This window comes from Hevea brasiliensis, unplaced genomic scaffold (assembly GCF_030052815.1).
Source record: "Hevea brasiliensis isolate MT/VB/25A 57/8 unplaced genomic scaffold, ASM3005281v1 Scaf23, whole genome shotgun sequence".
Taxonomy (NCBI): Eukaryota; Viridiplantae; Streptophyta; class Magnoliopsida; order Malpighiales; family Euphorbiaceae; genus Hevea; species Hevea brasiliensis.
In genome coordinates, this window is record NW_026614729.1 from 342,501 (window position 1) to 360,000 (window position 17,500).

The 17,500-nt window shown below is 43.2% G+C and overlaps 5 pseudogenes; 2 read left to right on the forward strand and 3 right to left on the reverse strand.

Moving 5' to 3' along the window:
* LOC131176716 (ribosomal protein S4, mitochondrial-like) overlaps positions 1–2,271 on the forward strand; it is a 2,311-nt pseudogene extending 40 nt beyond the window's left edge.
* Positions 2,272–2,354: 83 nt separating this feature from the next.
* Positions 2,355–3,308, forward strand: LOC131176718 (NADH-ubiquinone oxidoreductase chain 6-like; annotated as a pseudogene).
* A 9,255-nt stretch (positions 3,309–12,563) lies between these two features.
* On the reverse strand, positions 12,564–13,262 carry LOC131176717 (NADH-ubiquinone oxidoreductase chain 6-like; annotated as a pseudogene).
* Positions 13,263–13,604: 342 nt separating this feature from the next.
* LOC131176713 (ribosomal protein S4, mitochondrial-like) lies at positions 13,605–14,928 on the reverse strand (annotated as a pseudogene).
* A 1,862-nt stretch (positions 14,929–16,790) lies between these two features.
* Positions 16,791–17,500, reverse strand: part of LOC131176714 (uncharacterized) — a 3,236-nt pseudogene continuing 2,526 nt past the window's right edge.

Below are 17,500 nucleotides of genomic sequence, written 5' to 3' on the forward strand. Positions count from 1 at the left end.
TTGTTATTATTCCTTGAGTTGACTTAGTAGGTTGAAAATCGACTTTGTTATTAGCTTAGGTTGGGTTGAATTTCCAGTCTTCGGGCCCGGAGTTCATCCTGAGGCCGAGGTACGTAGTGACGTCTCTTGCTGGGCCTTTGATAAGGAATGGTCGGTTTGTTAGTCTTAATCCAGCGACTGGCCTTGCTCCGAGCGATATCCGAAGTATGGTTCGCTCGCTAGTTATATGCTTAACACATGCATCTGAGGTCAGAGGTGCCGCTAAGGTTAACTATCTCAATCTACAACTCAATGTGATTGGCTTCGTCCGGGCTCAGTCTCTTCCGGCCGCCTCATCCTACTTACTCCACTCGCTATGTTTTGCTGCCAAACGGACTCTCCCGGGGGTTTTCCCGTGAATGTAATGCTTAGCAACCCGTGCGCCCCTACCCGAGAGGCAAGCTTGGCGGCGCGAGTGATGCGGTAACAAGCCGAATCCAAAGTACCTCGACGCAAATTGCATAAATAGAAAAGAGGTGCCTATCCGCTCATCAAGTAAAGAAAGGCATCGATACATCGAGGACCAGGGCGGTGGGGTGGGGAAGTAAATGAAATTCTTCTATCGTCACAACCCCTTTTCTCGAAGCTGACTCAATTTTCTTTCTTTAAGGGAGGGCGATACTCTGATAGCTGAAGGGCGGTCCTTTTCAAATCTAACTCGAATGTTCGAGCTAATGTAACGGCTGTTTCCGGTAGTTGGAGTTGCCTTGATGTCAGAAAGGTGCCCAGTTCAGAAGGTGCGAAAGAATGGCTATTCTCTTGCTCGTGATTCTTGGGGGGGTCGTAGATGGAAAATGGGTTCGACTCCTATAGCCCCGATGTGGCGAAAAAGACTGATTCAACGAGATATGCCTTGCCTGCATTAAGATTTAAAACTTGTCGTCTACTTTCAGGAAATGTTCGGAAGAGAGAACTTACAATAATACAACGCCGCATTCTCCGAAGATTGAGGAACAAGAAGAAAGATATTAAGAGAAAGATTTCTCCGAGAGAAAATCTTAACAGTTACATCCAATCACAAACTACACGAAAGTTGCCCCTTTTTCATGGGGATTTACCCATCACAGAGATGCACAGAGGAACAGAACGAACTTCATATATCCCTTTTCTACTTAATCCAGAAACAAGATCGGACGTTATTCCGGTTCGTCTCCATTTTTGTGAAACTATTCCTCAAGCAAGGCAGCCGATAAGTCATCGAAGGGTTTGTGTGAATAATGGAATGGTAAGCATTACTCATTTGAAAGTGTCCCACGGTGATCTAATATCTTTTCAAGAAAATGACGCAAGAATCCGCGGTGAAGAAATAAGGAGATCTTTCTATATCGAAATATCAGTTGAAAAAATCATAGGCAAATTCCTGGATCACCCGGTAAGAATGTGGAGAAGAACCAAAACAGAATGGTTCCACCTACTCAAAACTAAGAGGGGATGCCGCCTACTACTAAAATCCCGGTTTTTGCAACAGTTGCGTTCTTCTATGCAAGAAGAAGACTTAGAAAGAACAAAGAAGTTTGATCCGAAAAAGTATGCTTAGGAAGTTCCTTCGCTGAGCACAACAGTTTTAAGAGAAATTTTTATCATTTCAAATACCTATTCTTATCGAAGAAAAGGAACGAGAAAACCGAAATCTTCCTACTCGAATAAGAAGTCCTATAGTTTACAACTCTTCTTTATATAGTAATTGATCTATTGCTCCGCATCCCCTATCAGTTTACTATGAAGAGAAGAATCAAAAGGATCGAACTACCTACTCATTATTCGGAGGTGAATCATAGAACACTAAAAGCTGTGGTATCTTATGGACAGAACATAGGTCATATCCCTCACGACATAAGATTGAAAGATTTAAACCTTCCTCTTCGGAGCGGAAACGGACGTGGCCAAAACATATAAAGATCGGCGTAGTCGCTCATAGGGACATATCTATCCGGATAGAGGATAGTCTAGATCGATTCATAGATAGATTTCTATCCATATAGATAGGTATCTCCGTGGATAGAGATAAAGATAGGGATCCATCTAGTCACTATTTCCATTTTTTTTCTTAATTCTGATTGATTGCCTTTTTTTTGACGAAAAGTTTTAAATCTTAATGCAGGCAAGGTGAAATTCATTTCAATTATTACTTGCTGGGTCGGAGCGTAGACGAGCGAGCAGAGCCCAGGAAACAGGGAAGCCCGTCATAGAGCAGTCGACTAGAAGTAGAAGACTGATGGCCTGAGAGAAAGCGGCCTCTCGGGAAACATGGCCAAATTTCTTCTTTCTTTTGATTTCGGGTTTCTTTATTTTTCAGGGGCCCAGAACGCTAAAGGAGAAGCAAACCGAACCTCTAATCGACCTGGACACATAAAAATTCTCGGCGTCGAGAGATTTGAGATTCCGTAAGTAACTCAGTGAGTGCTTTCTAAGAAGGGCTTGGTTTGGAAAAAGAAAATGAAATACGAACAACCGCGCTGGTCGTAATAGATCGACTTTCATGCTAGTTCTTGCTCCAGTATGAAAGTTCCATTTCAGGGAAGGACGACGTACCATGATACTTTCTGTTTTGTCGAGCCCTGCTTTGGTCTCTGGTTTGATGGTTGCACGTGCTAAAAATCCGGTACATTCCGTTTTGTTTCCCATCCTAGTCTTTCGCGATACTTCAGGTTTACTTCTTTGTTAGGTCTCGACTTCTCCGCTATGATCTTCCCAGTAGTTTATATAGGAGCTATAGCCGTTTTATTCCTATTCGTTGTTATGATGTTCCATATTCAAATAGCGGAGATTCACGAAGAAGTCTTGCGCTATTTACCAGTGAGTGGTATTAATTGACTGATACTTTTTTGGGAAATGTTCTTCATTTTAGATAATGAAACCATTCCATTACTACCAACCCAAAGAAATACGACCTCTCTGAGATATACAGTTTATGCCGGAAAGGTACGAAGTTGGACTAATTTGGAAACATTGGGCAATTTACTTTATACCTACTATTTCGTCTGGTTTTTGGTTCCTAGTCTTATTTTATTAGTAGCCATGATTGGGGCTATAGTACTGACTATGCATAGGACTACTAAGGTGAAAAGACAGGATATATTTCGACGAAATGCTATTGATTTTAGGAGGACTATAATGAGGAGGACGACAGACCCACTCACGATCTACTAAAGGGCAAGTAGCTTGAGATTGGTTCAAATCCAATTCGTGAGTATGTGGAGGGACGCTCCTATCCTATTGTTTTATGGAAATGATCTTTAGACGGGCATGGACATAATGGGCTCTTTTCCTCCTATAACTTCTAGTTGTCTATTTGAGGAAAGACTTGGAACGAGGAGAAAGAAGATAGCCCAAGACGAAGCCTACAACCAGAACCAAGTAGACAGATAGCCTTGCAGGGACCACTCCACCTATGGGAACCAATCAGTCCCCAATAGCAAGAAAAAGGGTACCAAGCAAGCAAAGGAGCGTTAGCGTCAGCAAACCAGTCAGTTGCGAGTGTGTGAGTGCGCAGTTCCTTCTCTTCGGTCAGTGCTTATGCATCTCTTAAGCATAGTAAGAGAGATTTCTTTATGAATGATTTCGAGATGTTTTGAATCCAAGCTTTGGAAATAAGCCAATCATAGGCTGCACATTCATATTCAAGATGTTTACGAATAGGACTAGTTGCTTTAAGGCTATAAAGCAGATGAGATAATCGTGGAAATTATCCCTCTTCAGGCCTTCTCTCTGCTTTGAATAGCGTACTTTTCGAGCTAAGCAAGGAAGCCAGGCTTTTAGAAAGCATACGTACCGGCTTGCGACCGAGGAACTGCTACCAAGCATGAACTCTAATGCATTCAACAATAAAAGATTGCCTCTTCCGGTCTACTAAGACTCTCTCATTCATATGTTATTCCATCCTCACTGACAGGAATTGCTACTTGAACTAGAAAGCACAGATCGGCTACTGTCGATAAAAAGCAGGCATTACGGACTGACTGAGAGCAAGGATGGATGGATCTTCGCTTGGGCTTGGCACGCGCTAAAGGCTAAGCTCTTCGCTTTCCTGCAGATCTCTCTTTAAGACGATCTTCCTCTCCCGAGAGTCAGGAGCCATCTTTAGAGTGTTAGGTCTTTTCTGTCACTATGCTTTCGTGATTCCGTATGGTATGTAAATTACTTATGTAATGTGTATCATCAACAGCGCACTCTATCTTACTTTATTCAAGTCTATAACTAGGAATTCTACTCCTAATATGCGAACTTTTCCTTTGATAGAATAGGCTGCTGAGAATCAACTGCTGGTGGAAGGTTTGATGAAGGTGAAGGAATTGGACAACTAGGCTCTTAGGGCTGCTATTGACGAACACTTTCCTGAAAATGTCCTTGATTAGGATTAAAGAAGATGCACAGAAAAAGCTGCTTGATAAGCTTTTGGAAGTTAGGAGGAATGTGTTTTAACGAAATGCCACTAATAGTCTAGTAAAGAGGCTTAGAAAGAATTCTGAAAGTTGGGAGGGAGCCTTAGCCTTTAGACAGAAGTGACATATCTCAAAATTTGACTTTCAAGAAGGAAAGAAAGAGAATAGAATGCCTTTTAGAATCTGCAGGCGCCAACTCGGAATAAAAAAAACCTCACTTTAGAATGAAGCAGGAATCATCCAAACCAGAAAGCCCACATGGATTCCGAACCGCAGATGGCATCAAGCCCGATTTAAGCCGATTCGGCGACATCAGAATAGGTTGTGCAAGAACGAAAAGAAGGCAGGGACATTTCATTTAACAGGAAAGACCATAAAAACCACCAGTATAGGCCTTTTTTTGGCAAGCAACTAGTCCGACACATGAATCAATAATAAAGAAAGAATCGAAAAAGAAATCGAAATCTCGTTAGCCCAGGGGAGCAATTATTACTGTTACAGGTAGGGGAGAGTCAAGGCAACTGCGGAACTCGACTGGAAACTACTCCTAGAACCCTAACAAAGGGCTTCCAAAACGGAGTTTGCCAGATATGCCGTAATATAGAAGCCCCTGGGAAGGCACTAAAATCCCTACTTTAATTCAAAAGCTTTCTGCACTCGCTTGTTAGCTTGCTCACTTGATTTGATGGTTTGCAAGCTATATTTTTTTTCCTATTACAAGATAGATTCCCCCTTATTCAAGCTTTATAAAATCCCAGCTTAGCATTATGAAAGACAAAAGAAATCTGATATTACTCACTGGAAACTGGCACTCCAACTCTAACTGGATCGAAAAGCGAAGGTAAAGGCAAAGCTACTCCACCTTCAATTGTAACTAGCCGGGCATCAGAAAGAGCACGAGGGTAATGCCTGTAAGACAGAAGCACTTCCATTTTATGGGCTGGATTGCTCTCCAACTGGCTAAAAATAAGGACTCGGAGGCAAGGAGGTCCATACTTGTAATCGGAACCTTACCTTCTTGGCGAGTTCCATACCCCTAAGGGGCTAGCAAAGACGGCTATAATAGATATTTCACTCTAGACATACCATGCATCGGGTAAGGACGCAGGTCGTATATCTTATATACGATACCACCAGACGAACAGTCTTATTCATAAGTAGAAAGAGTCCCTGTGCTAAATGAAGAGAGGTCAATCAGCAAAGGATAAAGAAGCTCTTCCCCGGAACACCATCTTTACTTTAAGAGTGAAGTAGAAGTCTGGCAATGTTAATTGTTCTCGAAAGCTAAAGGTAGTTCACCTAGGGTCCGAAGGAGACTAAGCTTAGCCTTGACCCAACAAGGTCAAGCCTTACCTTCTAATCCGCCTGCTTGGGAATTAGATTAAATAAAGAGGACTAGCTGTGAGCTTTGAGGAAAGCCTGTAAGTTCTCTTTCGACTTCCCCTGGATTCCCTTCTCTTCCTGGGGAGAGTAACTAAGTCAGGCCAGTCTATTAGGTGATCTGGAAGAGAAAGTGCTAATCTAATCACAACTCTTCTCTTATCCGCATGGTCTTGTTCAGCTGTCTTTCTCCTGGGTGGATTGGTTTGAACAGCCCTACCAGGGGAGTGGGCATTAACGGTCGAATAAGCAGTGATTCCTGATCGGCACTTGCTATAGAAGAAGCAGCAGTTAGCTCTAACGGGGCTGAAGTCACTTTAGGGGTTAGCTCTGCAAATGTTGAAAGAATAACGGCAGCTAATTCATCCGCATCTGTTGGAGGAAGGAAGCCGGGGAGCGATAACTAGAACAAGGAAGCTATTGTCTTTGAGGCCTAAGGACTGCTAATGAGAGTCTTCCTCGCCATGTGAAAAGATCTCTTTATGCTCGAAATCTCAATACAATTATTCTGCTGGGAGTGCTTATTCAACTTCATTGATTGCCTTTTCGTGAGAATCTGAGGCCTTGAGTTTGGCCTTACTCATTTAGGCTTGCCCTATTGTGTAAGGTTCTTTGTGAAAGGCTTTCTGAACCCTTTTTGATGTCTGCAACTTTCATTGTCGTGGCCTCGAAGCACGCAGTGGGAACATAACTTAGAACTCTCTCGTAGATGATTTTCTTTCATTTTTATGCCTGGGTAACCTCTATTACTAGCTCTAGCCCCATTACCAATGAGACAACGCGGTAAAACGTGACCGTTCGGCCAATGCATTCACTCACATACGCTGATTGCGGTGCGCCATATTCCACCATCATGCGGCTTTTTCTTCAGTTCGATGCGCCATTTTCTCGTTGATACGATTCACTCAATCCTGCGCATAAAGATATGGACTACATCAAAACCTCTACACCACATCGACTTTTTCTTCCATAGGTCCTTGGTTTTTCTTTCCTGAGCGTTTCACACTAAGCTCTTCGATCTTCAGGATACGCGATCTCCCACTTTATCGTCGATGATCAGGATACGCGATTCTTCCAAGTCCAAGCGTTTTCCCACAGAATATCTGCCATCAAATCACCTTCAAACAGTTTCTACGCCGGATTTGATGTTTCAAAGAAGTAGGTTTCTTTTATGTTGAGCGATATTTCAACCATTTCCCAGCTTCCACTCTATTGTCCACTTCTAATAAACGTGATTGATTCTGCGAGATGTGATTCTATTGTAATAGGCTCTATCTATTCTATTATGACATCAGAGGAAGACCATATTGAGGAGATAGGTTTCAAGACTTCTGACGCTACTTTCTTTCTTCTCTTATGATTATGATATTTATATCTTCTATAACACTCGCTTCCATACTGCTCAAGCAGAGCTAACTACACGACAGAAATAACTGTGACACCCATACCTTACTTATGCGGAAGCAAACCCTTTCTTTCTATACGAGTTTGATTCAGTTGCTTAGGGTGAACAAGCCATACCATTCACCTTCTAGCCTCGCCTAGGAGTCTGTGGACATCCATTTACATCATTTCTTTGAAAAGCTCCGACTTCCTTCTTTTCCTTTCCCACACACTCGCTCTACTTTGAGATATCGTGTAATCATATCTCTCTTTGACTTTCTCTCCCTACTTCAATTAAAGCTTGCTCAGTGTCCGAATCGGGACCGGGTGGACCATGGTAACTCGGCGAGTCATTTACTCATGAGATCCAGCCTTGCCTCCCATACTCACCTCAACCTGCTTTCTCTTTTTTTTTGTTTTAGACTTGGATCTAGGGGCCCAGCACCATATCCCTGCTTGAAGAGATGGTCATCTGTGCTCCACAGCTACTGGTGTCATCACCCTACAAAGAGGGGGAAGCAACCAAGATGTATGTCGTCCAACTCAACCTCAGACTCTTTCTTCCCGACCTATTTGACTCTCTGGCGGCAGTTATTTAGGTGGTATCCTGAGATTGAAGAGATCGAATTACTCCCGGAACACACGAAAGAAAAATATGAACTAGGTAAATAGAAATGGAAAAGAGATGTTTCCAATTCATCAAAATCAGAAGCTTTTTCTACATCCATATGATCTACTAAAGTAGATCGGTATTGCCCATATAATGAAAGCAGATCTTGGTCCATGGAGTCCCAAGAAGGTAAGAACTCCAACCTGTCCGATGCTTCTTCGGCCAAATACAATATACAAGTGGGACCTGCACTATGAGCAAGCTGTGCGAAACCGCTTCTTTTTCCGGTTCCGAAACAACTTGGGCGAAATGGGGTTCTACTGGAAACCATGGATTTTTAGTTTTCGCCATTGGTTACTGGTCGAGCCACTGGAATGGAATGAGATAAGAATCTCTGAGATCTTTCCTCTCCACTTACTCGATACAGGCTTTCCTCTGTAGAAGACTTCTTCCGAATGGCATAATTTTCCTACACTACGTTCATCGATCTTCAAAGAAGACTGACTCTCCTACTCCTCCTTCTCCTTTAGGATAGGATCGTCGTTGGTCCTTCTTTCACTAATGATCTCACCATTTTCTAGTAGTTCGCGCGAACGCGCGAGGGACTATCCTTTCTATCGCTTGCGCTTGCTTTTCACTCTCAAGACAACGGTCTTTCTCTTCTATAAAGCGAAGCAAAGCGCATGGCGCTGAAGTGAGACAATCGAAAGCACGGTGAAAGGAGTACTATCCAGGTGCGAAGAGCTCGATCCGGTTTAGTATCACGCAATTGCTAGAGCACGGGAGGATCGGGGAACAGATATGTCGATGAGGAAGAGTAATAACCGGTAAAGAGAGAAAAATCCCAGGGTTTGGAAAATCGTACCCGGATAGAGATGATGGTCTTCCTCTGATGTCTCCAAGCCGGCCATAATAGAATAGATAGAGCCTATTACAATAGAATCACATCTCGCAGAATCAATCACGTTTATTAGAAGTGGACAATAGAGTGGAAGCTGGGGAAATGGTTGAAATATCGCTCAACATAAAAAGAAACCTAATTCTTTGAAACATCAAATCCGGAGTAGAAACTGTTTGAAGGTTATTTGATGGCAGATATTCTGTGGGGAAAACGCTTGGACTTGGAAGAATCGCGTATCCCTGAAGATCGAAGAGCTTAGTGTGAAACGCTCAGGAAAAGAGAAAAACCAAGGACCTATGGAAGAAAAAAGTCGATGTGGTGTAGAGGTTTTTGATGTAGTCCATATCTTTATGCGCAGGATTGAGTGAATCGTATCAACGAGAAAATGGCGCATCGAACTGAGAGAAAAAGCCGCATGATGGTGGAATATGGCGCACCGCAATCAACGTATGTGAGTGAATGCATTGGCCGAACGGTCACGTTTTACCGCGTTGTCTCATTGGTAATGGGGCTAGAGCTAGTAATAGAGGTTACCCAGGCATAAAAAATGAAAGAAAATCATCTACGAGAGAGTTCCTAAGTTATGTTCCCACTGCGTGCTTCGAGGCCACGACAATGAAAGTTGCAGACATCAAAAAAAAGGGTTCAGAAAGCCTTTCACAAAGAACCTTACACAATAGGGCAAGCCCTAAATGAGTAAGGCCAAACTCAAGGCCTCAGATTCTCACGAAAAAGGCAATCAATGAAGTTGAATAAGCACTCCCAGCAGAATAATTGTATTGAGATTTCGAGCATAAAGAGAGATCTTTTCACATGGCGAGGAAGACTCTCATTAGCAGTCCTTAGGCCTCAAAGACAATAGCTTCCTTGTTCTAGTTATCGCTCCCCGGCTTCCTTCCTCCAACAGATGCGGATGAATTAGCTGCCGTTATTCTTTCAACATTTGCAGAGCTAACCCCTAAAGTGACTTCAGCCCCGTTAGAGCTAACTGCTGCTTCTTCTATAGCAAGTGCCGATCAGGAATCACTGCTTATTCGACCGTTAATGCCCACTCCCCTGGTAGGGCTGTTCAAACCAATCCACCCAGGAGAAAGACAGCTGAACAAGACCATGCGGATAAGAGAAGAGTTGTGATTAGATTAGCACTTTCTCTTCCAGATCACCTAATAGACTGGCCTGACTTAGTTACTCTCCCCAGGAAGAGAAGGGAATCCAGGGGAAGTCGAAAGAGAACTTACAGGCTTTCCTCAAAGCTCACAGCTAGTCCTCTTTATTTAATCTAATTCCCAAGCAGGCGGATTAGAAGGTAAGGCTTGACCTTGTTGGGTCAAGGCTAAGCTTAGTCTCCTTCGGACCCTAGGTGAACTACCTTTAGCTTTCGAGAACAATTAACATTGCCAGACTTCTACTTCACTCTTAAAGTAAAGATGGTGTTCCGGGGAAGAGCTTTATCCTTTGCTGATTGACCTCTCTTCATTTAGCACAGGGACTCTTTCTACTTATGAATAAGACTGTTCGTCTGGTGGTATCGTATATAAGATATACGACCTGCGTCCTTACCCGATGCATGGTATGTCTAGAGTGAAATATCTATTATAGCCGTCTTTGCTAGCCCCTTAGGGGTATGGAACTCGCCAAGAAGGTAAGGTTCCGATTACAAGTATGGACCTCCTTGCCTCCGAGTCCTTATTTTTAGCCAGTTGGAGAGCAATCCAGCCCATAAAATGGAAGTGCTTCTGTCTTACAGGCATTACCCTCGTGCTCTTTCTGATGCCCGGCTAGTTACAATTGAAGGTGGAGTAGCTTTGCCTTTACCTTCGCTTTTCGATCCAGTTAGAGTTGGAGTGCCAGTTTCCAGTGAGTAATATCAGATTTCTTTTGTCTTTCATAATGCTAAGCTGGGATTTTATAAAGCTTGAATAAGGGGGAATCTATCTTGTAATAGGAAAAAAAATATAGCTTGCAAACCATCAAATCAAGTGAGCAAGCTAACAAGCGAGTGCAGAAAGCTTTTGAATTAAAGTAGGGATTTTAGTGCCTTCCCAGGGGCTTCTATATTACGGCATATCTGGCAACCTGTTTTGGAAGCCCTTTGTTAGGGTTCTAGGAGTAGTTTCCAGTCGAGTTCCGCAGTTGCCTTGACTCTCCCCTACCTGTAACAGTAATAATTGCTCCCCTGGGCTAACGAGATTTCGATTTCTTTTTCGATTCTTTCTTTATTATTGATTCATGTGTCGGACTAGTTGCTTGCCAAAAAAAGGCCTATACTGGTGGTTTTTATGGTCTTTCCTGTTAAATGAAATGTCCCTGCCTTCTTTTCGTTCTTGCACAACCTATTCTGATGTCGCCGAATCGGCTTAAATCGGGCTTGATGCCATCTGCGGTTCGGAATCCATGTGGGCTTTCTGGTTTGGATGATTCCTGCTTCATTCTAAAGTGAGGTTTTTTTTATTCCGAGTTGGCGCCTGCAGGGGATTCTAAAAAGGCATTCTATTCTCTTTCTTTCCTTCTTGAAAGTCAAATTTTGAGATATGTCACTTCTGTCTAAAAGGCTAAGGCTCCCTCCCAACTTTCGAATTCTTTCTAAGCCTCTTTACTAGACTATTAGTGGCATTTCGTTAAGAGCACATTCCTCCTAACTTCCAAAAGCTTATCCAAGCAGCTTTTTCTGTGCATCTTCTTTAATCCCTAATCAAGGACATTTTCAGGAAAGTGTTCGTCAATAGCAGCCCTAAGAGCCTAGTTGTCCAATTCCTTCACCTTCATCAAACCTTCCACCAGCAGTTGATTCTCAGCAGCCTATTCTATCAAAGGAAAAGTTCGCATATTAGGAGTAGAATTCCCTAGTTATAGACTTGAATAAAGTAAGATAGAGTGCGCTGTTGATGATACACATTACATAAGTAATTTACATACCATACGGAATCACGAAAGCATAGTGACAGAAAAGACCTAACACTCTAAAGATAGCTCCTGACTCTCGGGGAGAGGGAAGATCGTCTTAAAGAGAGAGATCTGCAGGAAAGCGAAGAGCTTAGCCTTTAGCGCGTGCCAAGCCCAAGCGAAGATCCATCCATCCTTGCTCTCAGTCAGTCCGTAATGCCTGCTTTTTATCGACAGTAGCCGATCTGTGCTTTCTAGTTCAAGTAGCAATTCCTGTCAGTGAGGGATGGAATAACATATGAATGAGAGAGTCTTAGTAGACCGAAAGAGGCAATCTTTATTGTTGAATGCATTAGAGTTCATGCTTGGTAGCAGTTCCTCGGTCGCAAGCCGGTACGTATGCTTTCTAAAAGCCTGGCTTCCTTGCTTAGCTCGAAAAAGTACGCTATTCAAAGCAGAGAGAAGGCCTGTAGAGGGATAATTTCACGATTATCTCATCTGCTTTATAGCCTTAAAGCAACTAGTCCTATTCGTAAACATCTTGAATATGAATGTGCAGCCTATGATTGGCTTATTTCCAAAGCTTGATTCAAAACATCTCGAAATCATTCATAAAGAAATCTCTCTTACTATGCTTAAGAGATGCATAAGCACTGACCGAAGAGAAGGAACTGCGCACTCACACACTCGCAACTGACTGGTTTGCTGACGCTAACGCTCCTTTGCTTGCTTGGTACCCTTTTTCTTGCTATTGGGGACTGATTGGTTCCCATAGGTGGAGTGGTCCCTGCAAGGCTATCTGTCTACTTGGTTCTGGTTGTAGGCTCTGTCTTGGGCTATCTTCTTTCTCCTCGTTCCAAGTCTTTCCTCAAATAGACAACTAGAAGTTATAGGAGGAAAAGAGCCCATTATGTCCATGCCTGTCTAAAGATCATTTCCATAAAACAATAGGATAGGAGCGTCCTCCACATACTCACGAATTGGATTTGAACCAATCTCAAGCTACTTGCCCTTTAGTAGATCGTGAGTGGGTCTGTCGTCCTCCTCATTATAGTCCTCCTAAAATCAATAGCATTTCGTCGAAATATATCCTGTCTTTTCACCTTAGTAGTCCTATGCATAGTCAGTACTATAGCCCCAATCATGGCTACTAATAAAATAAGACTAGGAACCAAAAACCAGACGAAATAGTAGGTATAAAGTAAATTGCCCAATGTTTCCAAATTAGTCCAACTTCGTACCTTTCCGGCATAAACTGTATATCTCAGAGAGGTCGTATTTCTTTGGGTTGGTAGTAATGGAATGGTTTCATTATCTAAAATGAAGAACATTTCCCACCAAAGGATCAGTCCAATAATACCACTCACTGGTAAATAGCGCAAGACTTCTTCGTGAATCTCCGCTATTTGAATATGGAACATCATAACAACGAATAGGAATAAAACGGCTATAGCTCCTATATAAACTACTGGGAAGATCATAGCGGAGAAGTCGAGACCTAACAAAAGAAGTAAACCTGAAGTATCGCGAAAGACTAGGATGGGAAACAAAACGGAATGTACCGGATTTTTAGCACGTGCAACCATCAAACCAGAGACCAAAGCAGGGCTCGACAAAACAGAAAGTATCATGGTACGTCGTCCTTCCTGAAATGGAACTTTCATACTGGAGCAAGAACTAGCATGAAAGTCGATCTATTACGACCAGCGCGGTTGTTCGTATTTCATTTTCTTTTCCAAACCAAGCCCTTCTTCGAACGCACTCACTGAGTTACGTACGGAATCTCAAATCTCTCGCCACACCGAGAATGTTTTATGTGTCCAGGTCGATTAGAGGTTCGGTTTGCTTCTCCCTTTAGCGTTCTGGGCCCTGAAAAATAAAGAAACCTGAAATCAAAAAGAAAGAAGAGAAATTTGGCGATGGTTCCAGATAGAGGACGCTTTATCTCATGTCATCTGTCTTCTACTTCTAGTAGACTGCTCTAGGACGGGCTTCCCTGTTTCCTGGGCTCTGCCTGCCTGTCTACGCTCCGACCCAGCAAGTAATAATTGAAATGAATTTCACCTTGCCTGCATTAAGATTTAAAACTTTTCGTCAAAAAAAAGGCAATCAATCAGAATTAAGAAAAAAAATGGAAATAGTGACTAGATGGATCCCTATCTTTATCTCTATCCACGGAGATACCTATCTATATGGATAGAAATCTATCTATGAATCGATCTAGACTATCCTCTATCCGGATAGATATGTCCCTATGAGCGACTACGCCGATCTTTATATGTTTTGGCCACGTCCGTTTCCGCTCCGAAGAGGAAGGTTTAAATCTTTCAATCTTATGTCGTGAGGGATATGACCTATGTTCGGTCCATAAGATACCACAGCTTTTAGTGTTCTATGATTCACCTCCGAATAATGAGTAGGTAGTTCGATCCTTTTGATTCTTCTCTTCATAGTAAACTGATAGGGGGATGCGGAGCAATAGATCGAATTACTATATAAAGAAGAGTTGTAAACTATAGGACTTCTTATTCGAGTAGGAAGATTTCGGTTTTTCTCGTTCCTTTTCTTCGATAAGAATAGGATTTGAAATGATAAAAATTTATATTCATTCTGTTGTGCTCAGCGAAGTTACTGCCTAAGCATACTTTTTCGGATCCAAACTTCTTTGTTCTTTCTAAGTCTTCTTCTTGCATAGAAGAACGCAACTGTTGCAACAACCGGGATTTTAGTAGAAGGAGGCATCCCCTCTTAGTTTTGAGTAGGTGGAACCATTCTGTTTTGGTTCTTCTCCACATTCTTACCGGGTGATCCAGGAATTTGCCTATGATTTTTTCAACTGATATTTCGATATAGAAAGATCTCCTTATTTCTTCACCGCGGATTCTTGCGTCATTTTCTTGAAAAGATATTAGATCACCGTGGACACTTTCAAATGAGTAATGCTTACCATTCCATTATTGACACAATCTCTTCGATGTCTTATCGGCTGCCTTGCTTGAGGAATAGTTTCACAAAATGGAGACGAACCGGAATAACGTCAGATCTTGTTTCTGGATTAAGTAGAAAACGGTTATATGAAGTTCGTTCTGTTCCTCTGTGCATCTCTGTTATGGGTAAATCCCCATGAAAAAGGGGCAACTTTCGTGTAGTTTGTGATTGATGTAACTGTTAAGATTTTCTCTCGGAGAAATCTTTCTTAATATCTTGCTTCTTGTTCCTCAATCTTCGGAGAATGCGGCGTTGTATTATTGTAAGTTCTCTCTTCCGAACATTTCCTGAAAGTAGACGACAAGTTTTAAATCTTAATGCAGGCAAGGCATATCTCGTTGAATCAGTCTTTTTCGCCACATCGGGGCTATGGGAGTCGAACCCATTTTTCCATCTACGACCCCCCCAAGAATCACGAGCAAGAGAATAGCCATTCTTTCGCACCTTCTGAACTGGGCACCTTTCTGACATCAAGGCAACTCCAACTACCGGAAACAGCTGTTACATTAGCTCGAACATCTGAGTTAGATTTGAAAAGGACCGCCCTTCAGCTATCAGAGTATCGCCCTCCTTAAAGAAAGAAAATTGAGTCAGCTTCGAGAAAAGGGGTTGTGACGATAGAAGAATTTCATTTACTTCCCACCCCACCGCCCTGGTCCTCGATGTATCGATGCCTTTCTTTACTTGATGAGCGGATAGGCACCTCTTTCTATTTATGCAATTTGCGTCGAGGTACTTTGATTCGGCTTGTTACCGCATCACTCGCGCCGCCAAGCTTGCCTCTCGGGTAGGGGCGCACGGGTTGCTAAGCATTACATTCACGGAAAACCCCGATAGTCCGTTTGGCAGCAAAACATAGCGAGTGGAGTAAGTAGGATGAGGCGGCCGGAAGAGACTGAGCCCGGACGAAGCCAATCACATTGAGTTGTAGATTGAGATAGTTAACCTTAGCGGCACCTCTGACCTCAGATGCATGTGTTAAGCATATAACTAGCGAGCGAACCATACTTCGGATATCGCTCGGAGCAAGGCCAGTCGCTGGATTAAGACTAACAAACCGACCATTCCTTATCAAAGGCCCAGCAAGAGACGTCACTACGTACCTCGGCCTCAGGATGAACTCCGCTCACGAAGACTGGAAATTCAACCCAACCTAAGCTAATAACAAAGTCGATTTTCAACCTACTAAGTCAACTCAAGGAATAATAACAAAGAAAGATGTAATAAAATAATAAGACAAAGGAGAACAGAATGCCAGACGAGTAGAAAAGCCAGAGAAAGCCTAAGCCAAAATGTTGAATAGTAGGAGACGGGTATACCGCCCGGAAACTTTGAGTTGTCTCTCCGTAAGTAAGTTGTTCAGTATTTCCTTCTTATGCAACACGGCTAGAGCAGCTGTGGCCGATCTTCCGGCCGGCTGTCGATCGAAGATGGATAGGAGTTTCAAAGCGCCGGTCGAGGTCTACGCCCTTAACCACTGCGCTCGACAACTGGGGTTTTGGCAGCTTATACCAGTTCCAGTGTATCGTAGCAGTCTGAATGGTACAGCGCCGAAGCGATTCAATCTTCTTTCTCGGGATGGTGTGGTGAGGATATGTGTGAGTAACCGCCTGATGACGAAAAAGGTTTCCCCTTCTATTTGGGGTGGGAGTGCCCCGGACGCTCCTAGCATGAGTCCTGCCGCACGGGATAACTATGATCGAATGCGGGCAGCGTGCTATCTTGTGATCGCTAGCAGTTCCTTGGAGAGGAAACCCCCTAGCCCACTTTTTGAAGGTAAATTTGATCATCATATGTTTTTTTATTTTTTTACTTTTCCCGATTTTTACCCATGATCGATCACTGCTGCAGTGTCCCGAACAAGCCCCTTCTCGTCCTGCTTCGAAAGCTACGTCGAAAGGGAAGAAAAGGAAGCTGGTGCTAGAACAGACATAAAAAAAAAATAAGTCCTGAACATTGCCTCTAAGGCTCCTTCTACGGCTAATGCTGCTGTTCAGGCTGGATCGACAGTGGTATCTTCTGTTTTCTGCGTCTTTAAAAACAGCTTCTTCGAATGCCTCTTCCCTACCTTAATTCCCTGGTGGTGGATTTGAATTTGACTTCCTTCGGATCAAGGGCTTTCTTCTGCTTTCTATTCTTAAGTTTCCATTGCTAGACCAGCTCTGACTCTGTATTACGGTATTCTAACGCTTTTTCTTAGCTGATATAGGTTCCAGCAGAAAGATTATTGGCCCCAACGTTTATGGGCATTTTCGGGGACTAGCCCGCTTCCCATTACTCAAGAGGGTAATTCCTCGCACATAATTAAGGGAGCCATTGAAAGGTGACTAAAACACCAGAAACGGGGACTACCCGAGCTAATGATAGAGGCAAGAACACTTTCCGGCCAAGTCCCATTAATTGATCATAACGATATCGTGGAAATGCTGCACGGACCCATATATATAGAAAGAGAAAGAGAATCACCTTGATACTAAACCAGATCGAGCCCGGATCTTTTGAAAATGGGAAGATCTAGGATAGGCGGCCAACCTCCTGGAGAGAGCGATGTGCATGGACCAGGTGAGTAGGGATGCAGCCCGTGGACCGCCTGTCGGGCCTGATAGGTGGTGGTATCACACCCTTCTCAAAGGAACCGTACGTGACACTCGCGTCATACGGCTCCGTCCCGGAATCAGGACCTGCCCTTTCCTTTGACCAACGGGTCCTCGAACCAACCTTTCCTTCCCGAACTCTTCCTCTCCAACTCAGTCGAGCTTCCGCTGGTCGCCTCGGTAAGCGGTTTCTTTTCATTCATTGATTGATTCAAGGCAATGAAATTGCTTCCAAGTCCAAGCGCTAGCGGTAGAAGCTAGTCGCCGGAAGCGAACTTCCGGGCCGGGAAGGGGCCAAAAAACGTGAGCGCCCCTGCAATCTTTCTAAAGTAAGAAGCGC